General features: G+C 47.1%; 1 protein-coding gene across 14 annotated transcripts in view; it reads left to right on the top strand.

The window, feature by feature from the left end:
- Positions 1-12,603, top strand: part of nab (NGFI-A-binding protein homolog) — a 1,159,032-nt gene that overhangs the window by 813,994 nt on the left and 332,435 nt on the right. The gene's annotated exons all lie outside the window — the stretch shown is intronic.

Genomic DNA, 12,603 nt, shown 5'->3' with positions numbered 1-12,603 from the left:
ATGTTCTTGCTCCCCCCGTCTCTCGCGTATAGTGATGGAATTCTGCGGGTAGCATCAGATGTGAAACCGTACGGTCGCATTTCGAGTGGGCATTTTGCCTAAGTGGAACGCGTTCATAAAAGTATAAGCAGTGTCTCGGTACGCGGGTCAGGCCGTACCGTCGGTTAGCTTGCCCTATGACGTCACCCCCGGGCGTCCCTTCAGCACACGCGCTGTTTTCGTCTCTGCAAGCATTGCCTGGCCTGGGAGGTGATGTGGCAGTGTTCCCCCCTTCCTTGCCTTGTCCACTGTCCGTCGCGGGTGCTGTGGTTTACGCGATACCCGCGTGCGTGACAAACCCTTCGCTTCTCGCACCTGCTTGTTTTTGCTTTACCTTCTTTTCCTTTTTTCCTTCTCAATAGCGACGACCGTACCAAAGCAAATAAAACAATGAGCTCGCAGCCGCGCGGACAAAGACGCAAAATAGATGTTATAATACAGATCTGCAATGCGCAAGGGATTTTCGGTGGAGCACCAGAAGCAACCAAGCTGCAGCAACCCTGTGCTTGGCCTTTTCTTTTGTACTGCTCCTTCTCTTCGTATTGCCAGAAATGTAAATAAAAAGTGGCAAGGTACGGTGACAGGGCGGGAAAAAGCTTAGAGCAGCGAAGAGTGGTGGAGAGGTAAACCGTCACGTGACCGGCCTGGGAGCAAACCGCCTTTCTCACCTCGGCTCCCCCGTTTCCTCCTCCTCCCATGGCCGCCTTTTCCCATTTTTTCCCCCGCCGTGCAGTGACGGTGGCATGGAACCACCATCCGTCTTCTTAAAGCCTCCCCCTTTATTCTTCTATCTCCCTGTTGTTAGGAGAGTCCTTTTTTTTTTTCAGGGCATTTTTTTCTGTCTCTCTTTTCGGTCAGACTTTGTCGCCGGGCGCCGTTCTGCAAATCCGTTCTTTATCTCGCAGCGGGAGGAGGGGCCTGGTCCGCTGCCTGTCGTTATTTATACGCTACTGCTTTTAAAGCTTTCTTCAGATATCACCTTGTTTTCCTTCTTAAAAAGGTTCCTGAATTGAATGGGCGGAGTTTGCCCCCTTGGGTGCACATTTTATTTTCTCCGTCATTCCTCGAGCAAGCGAGAAAGAGAAGCGCTGAAAAGGACAAGCAAAAAACAACAACAACAAAAACGCTGTTGCAGGGAGCAGCAGGGCTTGCAGCAAGCGAAGGTGGGAGGTGTTGAGGCTGCCTTTGTATCCGCCTTGAAAATATTCGATTGGATTCTGGCGCGTGCGACGTTTAATCTCCTTCCACTCTGTCTGTAGTTTCCTCCGGTGGTCTGCATTCATTTTTTTCCCCCGAGCTGACGTTCGCATCGCACGTCTATCTGCGCCAGCCTTCAACCGATGCCGCGCTGCCACGTTTGCTCCCTCGCCCAATCGCCATCTTTGTGCCCTCTCCCGGCTCCGAGGCTCGCAGCCATTGTTCCCACACTCTCGTGGTGCGCAACGCTTCTCCGACTGGCGACCGACCGCCAATCACGAAAGTCCGCGCAAGCACCGGAAAAGGCTTGCGCACACATTCAACTAGGAAGATTCTTGCAGCTTCTTATGTATGTTCTGTCAGCATTAGCGTGAGCATTCCGTTTGCCGTTGCCATGGCGAACGAATATACACAATAATTCATTGTATGTCGAGCGAAGTGTGCAGAGGCAAACCCTTGAATATAGTCCGGAGGTAAGCCGTCGTTCACGTAAGAGAAGGAATATTCCGCCGAGAAATTCTAGACAAGCTTTCTATAGTGCCCCGGTTTCAGACGATATATTTGCACAGTTCAACTGAGGTCTCAACCGTCGGATATTCTTTCCACGGTGTCGCTCATTTACAAACGATTGGGAAGGAGGAGGAGTCGATTTTAATGAAGAGAAAGGAGAAGAGGTCGGCCTGGAGAGCGTGTCTCTAGCCAGCTACTCCTCACTGGGGAATGGGGAAGTGGGAAATACAGGGAAAGGTAGGTGGCGGATGATTATGATATGGTACAATGACATACTATATACACGTTGTCCAATATGCGGGTGCGCACTGGAGACGCACTACACTAAGAGTAATCTTGTCCTTACAAAAAGTAATCTTGCCACAAAAAGTTTTTGCGCAAACACATCTCGCACTGACTACACGTCTCACAGCTTCTAGAGGCGATCGTCTAAACCAGTCTCACTTAAAAAGTTCAAAAGTGCTTTTATGGCACGTTGGGCACAGTCAACACTCCTCCACGCGCCCAAAAGCTTTTCTTCTGAAAAGGGGCGGGAGTCCAAGCTGTCAACAGTAGATTTGAGTTGTCTTCGTTCGGTCGCAAATTGAGGGCACACGCAAAGTACGTGAGCTATTGTCTCGAGAGCGTGACAGACGCTACATTCAGGGTCCCGTGCTTGTCCAATCTTGTGAAGGTATCGGTGGGTGTATGCCACACCCAGCCGTAATCGATGAATGAGTGTTTCCTGGCTTCTCCGCAACCGAAGTGGAAGCCGGAATTGTAGTCCAGCGTCAAGTCTATATAGGCGCTCCTGTCGATGTTCGGGGTTGTCCCAATGTCGTGCCGTAGAAGTTTTAATGGTGTTATGGAGCAAGGTGTTAATGTCATACCGGGAAAAATGAATTTTTACAATGGTGCCATCCGTGTGCGCCTTTTTTGCTTCCGCGTCAGCCTGTTCATTTCCAGCTATTCCACAATGGCCAGGAATCCACTGCAGCACGATGGTGTGCCCGGAATGAGACGCCTCAGCAAGCAGAGACATGATGTCATAAAGGAGAGGACTATATGCGGTTCTGTCATTCATATAATTGGTGATGAGTTGCAGTGCTCGTTTTGAATCGCAGAACACTGTCCACTTCTCGAGACTCTGTTGCAGTATGCAGCGAACTGCTTCTCGAATTCCGGTCAACTCAGCCGCTGTAGACGACGTCCTGTGTCCTGTCTTGAACCGTTGTGCGATCCCCATTCCTGGCACCGTGTAGGCAGCCGCGGAAGAGGTCTGTGTCACGGAACCATCTGTAAAAACATGTTCATAATGTCCATACATGTAAGCAATGTATGATAGCGCGAAATGCCTGAGACCAGCAAGCGGCATTTTCGACTTCTTCGTTATTCCAGGGATTGAGAGTCTCACCGTTGGCTTTGCCATCGTCCAGGGTGGAACTTTGGGTATGTCATATGGTTCGAAGTCCGACGGCAATAAGTCTTGCTGCGACAACACGGCTTCTGAGTAAGCGGACACAGGCCGTACCCTTGTGATGTTCGCGAGTGGATGATTCCTGTGTCTAGTCAGTAGCCTTAGATGTACTCGCAATGGCTCATGTTGCAGATAAACTCGAGCTGGGCACGCACGTGCCTCTGCAATAGTGCCCCAAGTAGACGCACATCGTGGTAGACCTAGGCAAATTCGCAGTGCGCGAGCCTGAGCACTTTCAAGCGTGCGTATAGCAGTTGTACTTAGCCGAGAAAGTACAGGTGCACTGTAGCGGAAGTAGCCAACAAAAAGTGCCTGGTAGAGCTGCAGAAGAGATGACTTGGATGGCCCCCATGAATTTCCAGACATATGTCGAATGATCTGAGTAAAGCTGTCCAGCTTTCTTCTTAATCCAGAGAGGTGCTTCGACCAAGATAAGTTACGGTCGATGGTGACTCCGAGAAACTTGAAGTGGGTTACTGCAGGTATAATCTTCCCATTAATCATGACGGGGTAGCAGGCCATTGACTTCCGTGTAAATGCCATGGTTACACTTTTTTCCGGTGAGAGCTGCAGTCCGCGACTGTTTAGGTATGTCGACGTTATTGACACCGCGCGCTGCAGCTTCGTTTGCACTTGCAAGCGCGTTAAGCTCGTGGTCCACATACAGATGTCGTCTGCGTACACAGAGACCGAGACTGTGCGTGCGTGTTCTTTGACCAGTCCAATCAGAACGATATTAAATAAAGTTGGGCTCAATACACCTCCTTGAGGCACTCCACGATAGACGGGGTGGTTCATTGTTTCACCGTCTGGAGTTGTCATGAATATTGTTCTCCCTTGAAGATAGCTGGCTATCCACTGATGCATACGTCCCCCGACGCCACATTCTTCTAGGGCATTTAAAATTGCATCATGTAGAACGTTATCAAAAGCACCCTTGATATCTAGAAAGACAGCAGCCGTTAATCGACGACGACGTTTCTGATGTTGAACAGTTGTTACTAGGTCGACGACGCTGTCGATTGACGACCTACCCTTTCGGAAGCCTGTCATTGCGTCTGGATATATATTACGGTTCTCCAAAAACCACTCCAGGCGCGTCAAAACCATGCGTTCCATGGTTTTACCTATGCAACTGGCAAGCGCCACAGGTCTGTAGGAAAGCATAGCATGGGGTGTCTTGCCTGGTTTCAATAATGCCACAATTTTGCTTGTCTTCCAATGTGCAGGCACAGTTCCCGAGGACCAAGAGAGATTATATAAAGCCAGGAGCTCTTCAGTCGCTCGAGGGCCTAGATGGCGCAAGGTAGAATAGGTAATACCATCAGGACCAGGCGCACTTGAGTGTCTTGAAGAGGAAATCGCTGCACGCACCTCTTGTAGCGTGAATGGGAGGTCGAGACGATCGTCCATTGTTGGAGGAGCGCACCTGAGCACTGAAGCTACCGATGTTGTAGATCCAGAGAGGTGTATGCAGAAATCTTCCGCGATTTCCTTCTCACTGCGCTTCTGGATGATAGCCAAAGCTCGGAAGGGACGTAGCTGTTGTGGAGAAGATGGTAGTGCTCGTACAACATGCCATATTGTGGACAACGGTTTTCTTGGGTCCAGGCTGGTGCAAAAGGACCTCCAACGTTGTCTGTCGAGCTTGTCTAAGTATCTTTGAATTTTCTTTTGCACACGGCGTGACGTCCTCAAGTCGGATATCAATTTAGTTCGCCTGTATTTCCTCTCGGCGCGACGACGAACAGCCCGCAGCTCTTCATATACAACGTCGACGGATGTTCTTGAATTTGATGCTTGGATGATGCATGTTGTTGCGTGCATTGCTGCTGTAATTCGCTCTTCAATCTCTTTCGGTGAAATGATAGAGTTGCAGGATTCTTCTAGCTTGTTTTGAAAGGCATCCCAGTCAGTGCGTCGCGTATGAGAACTTGGAAATCTTGTAAACCACCTCAGTTGTACATACGTAGGTAGGTGATCACTGCCATACGTTTCAGCATCTGTGCACCAGGCAGCAGAAGACGAAAGGCATCGCGAAGCGATAGCTAAATCGAGACAGCTGCTGTACGTTGTTCCACGTAGATATGTTGGTGAGCCGTCGTTCAGGATGGTGAGAGCATTGCTGCTTGTGAAGTCAAGAAGTTGTCTTCCTCGAATATTTGTGATCCTACTACCCCAAAGTTGGTGGTGCGCGTTGAAATCACCTACAATAATATGAGGTCCTTGGCAAGAGTCAAGAACAAGTTTTAGGTGTAGAGAGTCAAATCTTCCCCTGGGGGAAATATAGCCACCAATGATCGAGATTATCCGGCGCTTTAGCTTCAGTGTTATAGAGACGTACTCGTTGCTGTTATGCACCGGAACTTGGTTTAGCGAATACGTCAGGTCACATCGCACACATAGTAAAACTTTGCTAGTATTGCCACTTGTCCCAGACGCGAATTGTTCGTATCCAGAGAGTCTAAATGGCGATGTCATATTCGGCTCGCATATTACGATAACTGGAAACCGATGCTTGAGCACTCTCTGTTTAAAATCTCCCAGGCGACCCCGTAGACCTCGTGCGTTCCACTGGAATATTACGGAACTGCTTATCCTTTCCTGTAGTGACAACCTTGAAGTTGATGATGCCATGGCGTTTGCTAGCTTTTATACAGCAGCAAGCACTGGTTCTAGTGCCTCAAGAATTTGCACCGCAGCCTTGGCAACGGGCGTCTGAACTCCGATGAGCAGCATTCGCAAGGAACGAATCATCTGTGCAAGCATTGCCTTGATTTGCCCATCCGACGATGAAGGTTCATGGTCACGCTGGCGTTCCGGCTGCACTTCTGTTCTCCTAGATGGCAGGGAAGGCCATATAGTAGTGTCCTTGGTGTTCAGGAGAGGAGACGTGGTTAAAGGTGGCTCTGACGTTTGAGGACAAGCAGGAGCGCGCGACGACTTTTTCTGGAGTACAGGTTGTCCTGTTGTCGATGCTGATCGTCTTCTGGTCGATGCTGATCTTCTGCGATTACGTGAGCGCCTCTGGCGACGGTGGACCTTGGTAGCCGCTTCTCTGTGGGTAGATCGATCTCGTACCATTTTCCTTAGCACAGACATTTCAGTCTTTAATTTTGGACAGTCCTTCGACGTTGCCTTGTGCGGCCCATCGCAGTTAGGGCACTTCAAGTCAGAGTCAGCACACGTCAGCTCATCGTGATCACCACCACAACGCGGACATGTCATCTTGTTCATGCACACAGCACTGACATGCCCGATTTTCTGGCATTTACGGCACTGCAAGGGCCTAGGGATGTACGGACGGACAGGATGGCGCACATAACCCACTTTTACATGTGTTGGTAAGGTCTCTCCCTCAAAAATGAGTTTTATGCACCTCGACCGTCCCAAACGGTGTATATCTGTGATATGGACAGTCGAGGAGATTAGCGTTGAGAGATCGTCATTATCGATATCTGTATCGACATCGTAGATAACACCGGCGGTGGTGCTGCCTCCATGTACGATGAATGAACGGACAAGTATATTTCCTAGCTCAGTTATAGCTTTCAAAGTGTCGACGATGGTTCGTGTAGTTACATCAACAGTAAGTATGTTTCTTCTGGGATTAATTCGGATCTCTCTGATTTGCCCTGGAGCCAGCCTCTCGAGATAGGCAGTGAGAGTTTGCCTATTGAGGGAATTGAGGTTGCCTGTAGCAGCGACGGGGACGTAGGCGATTGTGTACGTTTGCTGTGCGGGCGGCTTATTGTAGTTAAGCTCACTCACGCTTGATGTCCTACGAAGTTTCCTCTTCAACCGACGACTTGTGACCTCGGTATATCCGCCGTCAGAATCCATGTCGTCGACGTCCGAGCAGCTCGATGACCTTGGCAGAGTCGCGTTTAGGTGGTCGGGCGCAGCAGACCGACTTGCAGCTTGGAGGCCAGGCCCCAACCTTGGCGGCAGAGGAGGCGGAATGTCCGTCATTTCTTTTGACATCGTACCCGCCACAGGGGCGTCGGTACGCACAAATTTCACCGAAAAAACCAGAGCGAAGCAGGAGTAGCAGCTGATCGAGAACTCCAAAAACGATTGGGAAAAATAACTAAAAACAGTGGCTGTGCCGTTTCTCACGTTTAAACGATCTATGTACAGTTTAACTTGTAAAGCTGTACGCTCCCGAAACATGTGACCCGTTTACGGAGCAATTATATTTTCTGTTTCCACTGTTCAATGTGGCTAAGCCTCAATAATTCCATGCGAAACTGGAATATCTGAATTCACCAATACTAGCGCTTTCATATGAGTTCCTTGTTAGAACTCATGATTTTATGCTGTTTTGCCAGTATCTGCGTTGTTCATGGTTATATTGCGCTCAGTTTTACACAGACGATATTAAGGAAGGACAGGACGTGGACGGACGTAGCGCAGACTGCCAACTGTTTAATAATGTTAAATAACGCGCTTATATACAAGGAGACATGGCGCGGGGAGGGGGGTATAAAAGATATGACAAGTTCACGGAATGTGATCATAGTTCGGGTCAGGCATACGTTGTTCACTCGCACCCGTTCGCCCTGGCAAACTCAACCTCAGCTTTGATAAGCTGAGGTTGAGTTTGCCCCCCCCCCCCGCGCCATATCTCCTTGTATATAAGCGCGTTATTTAACATTATTAAACAGTTGGTAGTTTGCGCTACGTCCGTCCACGTCCTGTCCTTCCTTAATATCGTCTGTGTAAAACTGAGCGCAATATAAACATGAACGTTCACCAACTAGCCCCCGTCATTGCTTTACTATCTGCGTTGTTCGCATTCAACCACACATTCAGGCCGTTCCCTCGATCTGCCTGTTTGCTATGCACTGAGTGCCTATTTATTAATCGCGAGCAATATAATCACCAGCCTGTTTTTTATGGCCACTGCAGGACGTAGGCCTGACCCAGCGATCTCCAATTATTCTGTCTTGAGCTAGCTAATTCTAACATGCGCCTGCAGACTTGCAAATTTAATCACCTCACCTAATTTTCTGCCGTTCTTTATTGCCCTCTCCCGCCCTTGACACCCATTCTTTAGCTCTAATCGTCCACCGGTTATCTACCCTTCATATTAGATGGCTCGTACACCTACATTTTTTTCTGTTAATGTCAACTTTAATGTCGGCTATCCCCGTTTGGGTTCTTATCCACACCGCTCTCTTCCTTACTCTTAACGTTACGCCTAACATTTCTCCTTCCATCGCTCTTTTCGCGCTCCTTAACTTTTTCTCGAACTTCTTTCTTAATCCCCAAGGTTTCTGCCCCATTGTTAGCACCGGTAAAATACAATGATTGTACATTTCTCATTTGAACGACAGTGGTAAGCTCCCAGTCAGGATTTGGTAATGCCTGCGTTGTGCACTATAACGCATTTCTATGCTTTTGTAAATGTAAATCCATCTCATGGTCTATAGCAGGCAATATACCACAACGGAAAACTATGCGCCAGCAACTACACATTTTAGATTCGGTGCCCCACGGGTCACGATGTATCTTTACATATATATATATATATATATATATATATATATATATATATATATATATATATATATATATATATATATATATATATATATATAATCAGCCGCAGCCACTGATGTCCCTGAAAACTGTAGAATACCGCGTCAATGTCAATGTGGTAGGGGCTGTCTTCTAATTTTGCTGATTTTTATCGGCGTTTCTGTTTTCCTTTTTTTGCCGTCGACTACGTTACCAATCGAAGCGTTTCCTGTATAAACAATAGGAATCCACACTCACCTCGAAGCAATAAGAAGCTGGTGCGTCAAGGTCAAACACAAATTCATGGACGCGTCTGCCAAGTGCTGTATTATCACCGTTCATTGCGGTCTATCTCTGTAGCCTTAAAGCTGGTGGTAAAGTTGGATATAACTGACAGTAACTGACTTTGTTTCTTTGCAAGGTGAATGTCGCTACGTCCGCTCTTCTTTGGTAAAGTGGCTTGATAAACATTCATTCATAACAGACTTGATATATGTCTGCCACCTGTTCTGCCATATGTCTGCCACCTGTCTGCCACCTGAGCGCTTGATGGGTGGTGAGTTTTTTACCAAGCGCGCACTAGGATTGGAAAAAAGTCGGGCGCACCGGAACGAAATAGCAAAAGTTGAGTGGAAAAACGCTGAGAAAAGGAAGGCATCCAAAGAATGTTCTATGAATATTGCAGCCCCTTATATTCGTCTAGTGAAGTCGACGTAGACGCCTTCAAAAATAAATTTCTCTCTTTAATGCCGCGAGTAAGCGATGAAACAAAAGAAACTTTCAAAATGCCGATCTCACTAGAAGAAGTTAAGAAAGCTATTGATGACTTCAATTCTGGCAAGCCTCCGGGCCCTGATGGGCTTACAGCTTCATTCTATAACATTGTAAAGGATAAGCTAGCTATATATATAGTCTTAGTTTCACTCTTTAACGAGGCTTTTGATATGATGGTCCTTCCGTCGTCATTTCTTACGTCACACACTGTTCTCATACCTAAGGCTAAAGATGAGAATATACTTACCCAAGTTACTTCGTATAGGCTGACATCGCTCACAAACATAGACTACAAGATATTCATGAAAATTCTGGCTAAGAGGCTGCAAACTCCAATTCCTGAATTAGTTGGTGAACATCGAACTTGCGGCATGAAAGTTCGATCAATAGTTACAAATATACATAAAGCTCGATCCGTTCTGGAGTGTTGAGGTGCTAATTCCGACAGCATTGCAACGCTACAGCTAGGTCTCGAAAAACCGCTTGATAAAGCACCTCACAACATATTGCTGCCTGCATTAGAACACGTGAACGTAGGATCCGTTGTGTTGCCGCGGCATACAGAGGCTGCACGACGCGCTTGGTAGTAAATGAGGTGGTAGCTAGCGCGCATCAAAGTGGAACGCCCTCTGTCGCCATTGCTTTCTTCCATGTACACTGAATCTTTTTTTGTTTGAGCATAATCAATAGCACCACCATACGAGAATTTCGTCTCCGTGCAGCGGAAGTACGTCTGCTTGCATATGCAGGCGACATAGCACTTTTTTCTGCTGATGATAAAAGTATCATTAATACTGTAAAAGTTGTTAAAGATTTCTGGGAGGTTAGCGGCAGTGCAATCAACTGGAGAAAGTTTGGGAGGTTTTGGCACGGATACTGGTCCACGTTCTCTAATATTTTCTGCTATATAAGGTGGGTTACGACTCCAGCAATCTATTTGGGAGTGCCGTTGGAAAATTATAAAGACAGCGACCCTATGTGGCGGCGCAAAGTCGCTGAAGTGCGTGAGAAAGCTGACAACCTCAAATACTTTTATTGGTCAATTTTTTCGAGAGCAACGAGGTGTAATTTGTTTTTAATAAGGAAATTGTTGTATATAATGCAAGTAATTCGTTGTTCACGTGTGAATGTGCAAAAGATGCGTGTTGGCCGTTTCCATTTGGGGATCTACGTGGGAGCGCACACGGCGAACCAGCCTATTTCCTCGTGTGTGCTACGCCGGATTGAGCTTGTCGCACCTCTACATACGACAGCTAGTGATTCATGTTTTTCGAGATGTATCAGACACTTTTCTCCGGACTGTTTGTCGAATTAGACTGGGAAGAGCATTGCCTAATTTAGTAGTCACGTCGGAACGTAAGCCGGGAGGCGCCAGCGAAAACCCAAGAGAAACGAGCGTGCAGCAAAGTACCTGTGTTGTACTTTCCTGCAGGCTTGTTTCTCTTCGGACTACCTTTGGACTGTGTCGCGGAAGAAACTATGAAATGATCTATGCGATATGGTCTTGCCGATTCCTCTGTATAGATCACACTTTGTACCGGACCATGGGCAAATGTTCCTAAACGAGTTAAAATTATGAATGAACCAGGAGGGGTTAAAACATTTTTCTTGAAATTGAAACACAAACACGTAGGTTAGGTGTGAAGACATCATCATCATCATCAGCCTGGTTACGCCCACTGCAGGGCAAAGGCCTCTCCCATACTTCTCCAACGACGCCGGTCATGTACTAATTGTGGCCATGCCGCCCCTGCAAACTTCTTAATCTCATCCGCCCACCTAACTTTCTGCCGCCACCTGCTACGTTTCCCTTCCCTTGGGATCCATTCCGTAACCCTTAATGACCATCGGTTATCTTCCCTCCTCATTACATGTCCTGCCCATGCCCGTTTCTTTTTCTTAATTTCAACTAAGATGTCATTAACTCGCGTTTGTGCCCTCACCCAATCTGCTCTTTTCTAATCCCTTAACGTTACATCTATCTTTCTTCTTTCCATAGCTCGTTGCGTCGTCCTCAATTTGAGTAGAACCCTTTTCGTAAGCCTCCAGGTTTCTGCCCCGTAGGTAAGTACTGGTAAGACACAGCTATTATATACTTTTCTCTTGAGGGATAATGGCAACCTGCTGTTCATGATCTGAGAATGCCTGCCAAACGCACCCCAGCCAATTCTTATTCTTCTGATTATTTCCGTCTCATGATCCGGATCCGCCGTCACTACCTGCCCTAAGTAGATGTTTTCCCTTACGACTTCCAGTGCCTCGCTGCCTATTGTAAATTTCTGCTCTCTTCCGAGGCTGTTAAACATTACTTTAGTTTTCTGCAGATTAATTTTTAGACCCGCTCTTCTGCTTTGCCTCTCCAGGTCAGTTAGCATGCATTGCAATTGGTCCCCTGAGTTACTAAGCAAGGCGATATCATCAGCGAATCGCAAGTTGCTAAGGTATTCTCCATCAACTTTTATCCCCAATTCTTCCCACTCCAGGTCTCTGAATACCTCCTGTAAACATGCTGTGAATAGCATTGGAGAGATCGTATCTCCCTGCCTGACGCCTTTCTTTATTGGGATTTTGTTGCTTTCTTTGTGGAGGACTACGGTGGGTGTGGAGCCGCTATAGATATCTTCCAGTATTTTTACATATGGCTCATCTACACCCTGATTCCGTAAAGCCTCCATGACTGCTGAGGTTTCGACAGAATCAAACGCTTTCTCGTAATCAATGAAAGCTATATATAAAGGTTGGTTATATTCCGCACTTTTCTCTATCACCTGATTGATAGTGTGAATATGATCTATTGTTGAGTAGCCTTTACGGAATCCTGCCTGGTCCTTTGCTTGACAGAAGTCTAAGGTGTTCCTGATTCTATTTGCGATTACCTTAGTAAATAGTTTGTAGGCAACGGACAGTAAGCTGATCGGTCTATAATTTTTCAAGTCTTTGGCGTCCCCTTTCTTATGGATTAGGATTATGTTAGCGTTCTTCCAAGATTCCGGTACGCTCGAGGTCATGAGGCATTGCGTATACAGGGTGGCTAGTTTCTCTAGAACAATCTGTCCACCATCCTGCAACAAATCTGCTGTTACCTGATCCTCCCCGGTTGCCTT

The sequence above is a fragment of the Dermacentor albipictus genome, chromosome 4 (assembly GCF_038994185.2).
Source record: "Dermacentor albipictus isolate Rhodes 1998 colony chromosome 4, USDA_Dalb.pri_finalv2, whole genome shotgun sequence".
In the NCBI taxonomy this organism is placed as follows: domain Eukaryota; kingdom Metazoa; phylum Arthropoda; class Arachnida; order Ixodida; family Ixodidae; genus Dermacentor; species Dermacentor albipictus.
The sequence above is the reverse complement of the archived record's forward strand: the minus strand, read 5'-3'. Positions and strand labels throughout refer to the sequence as shown.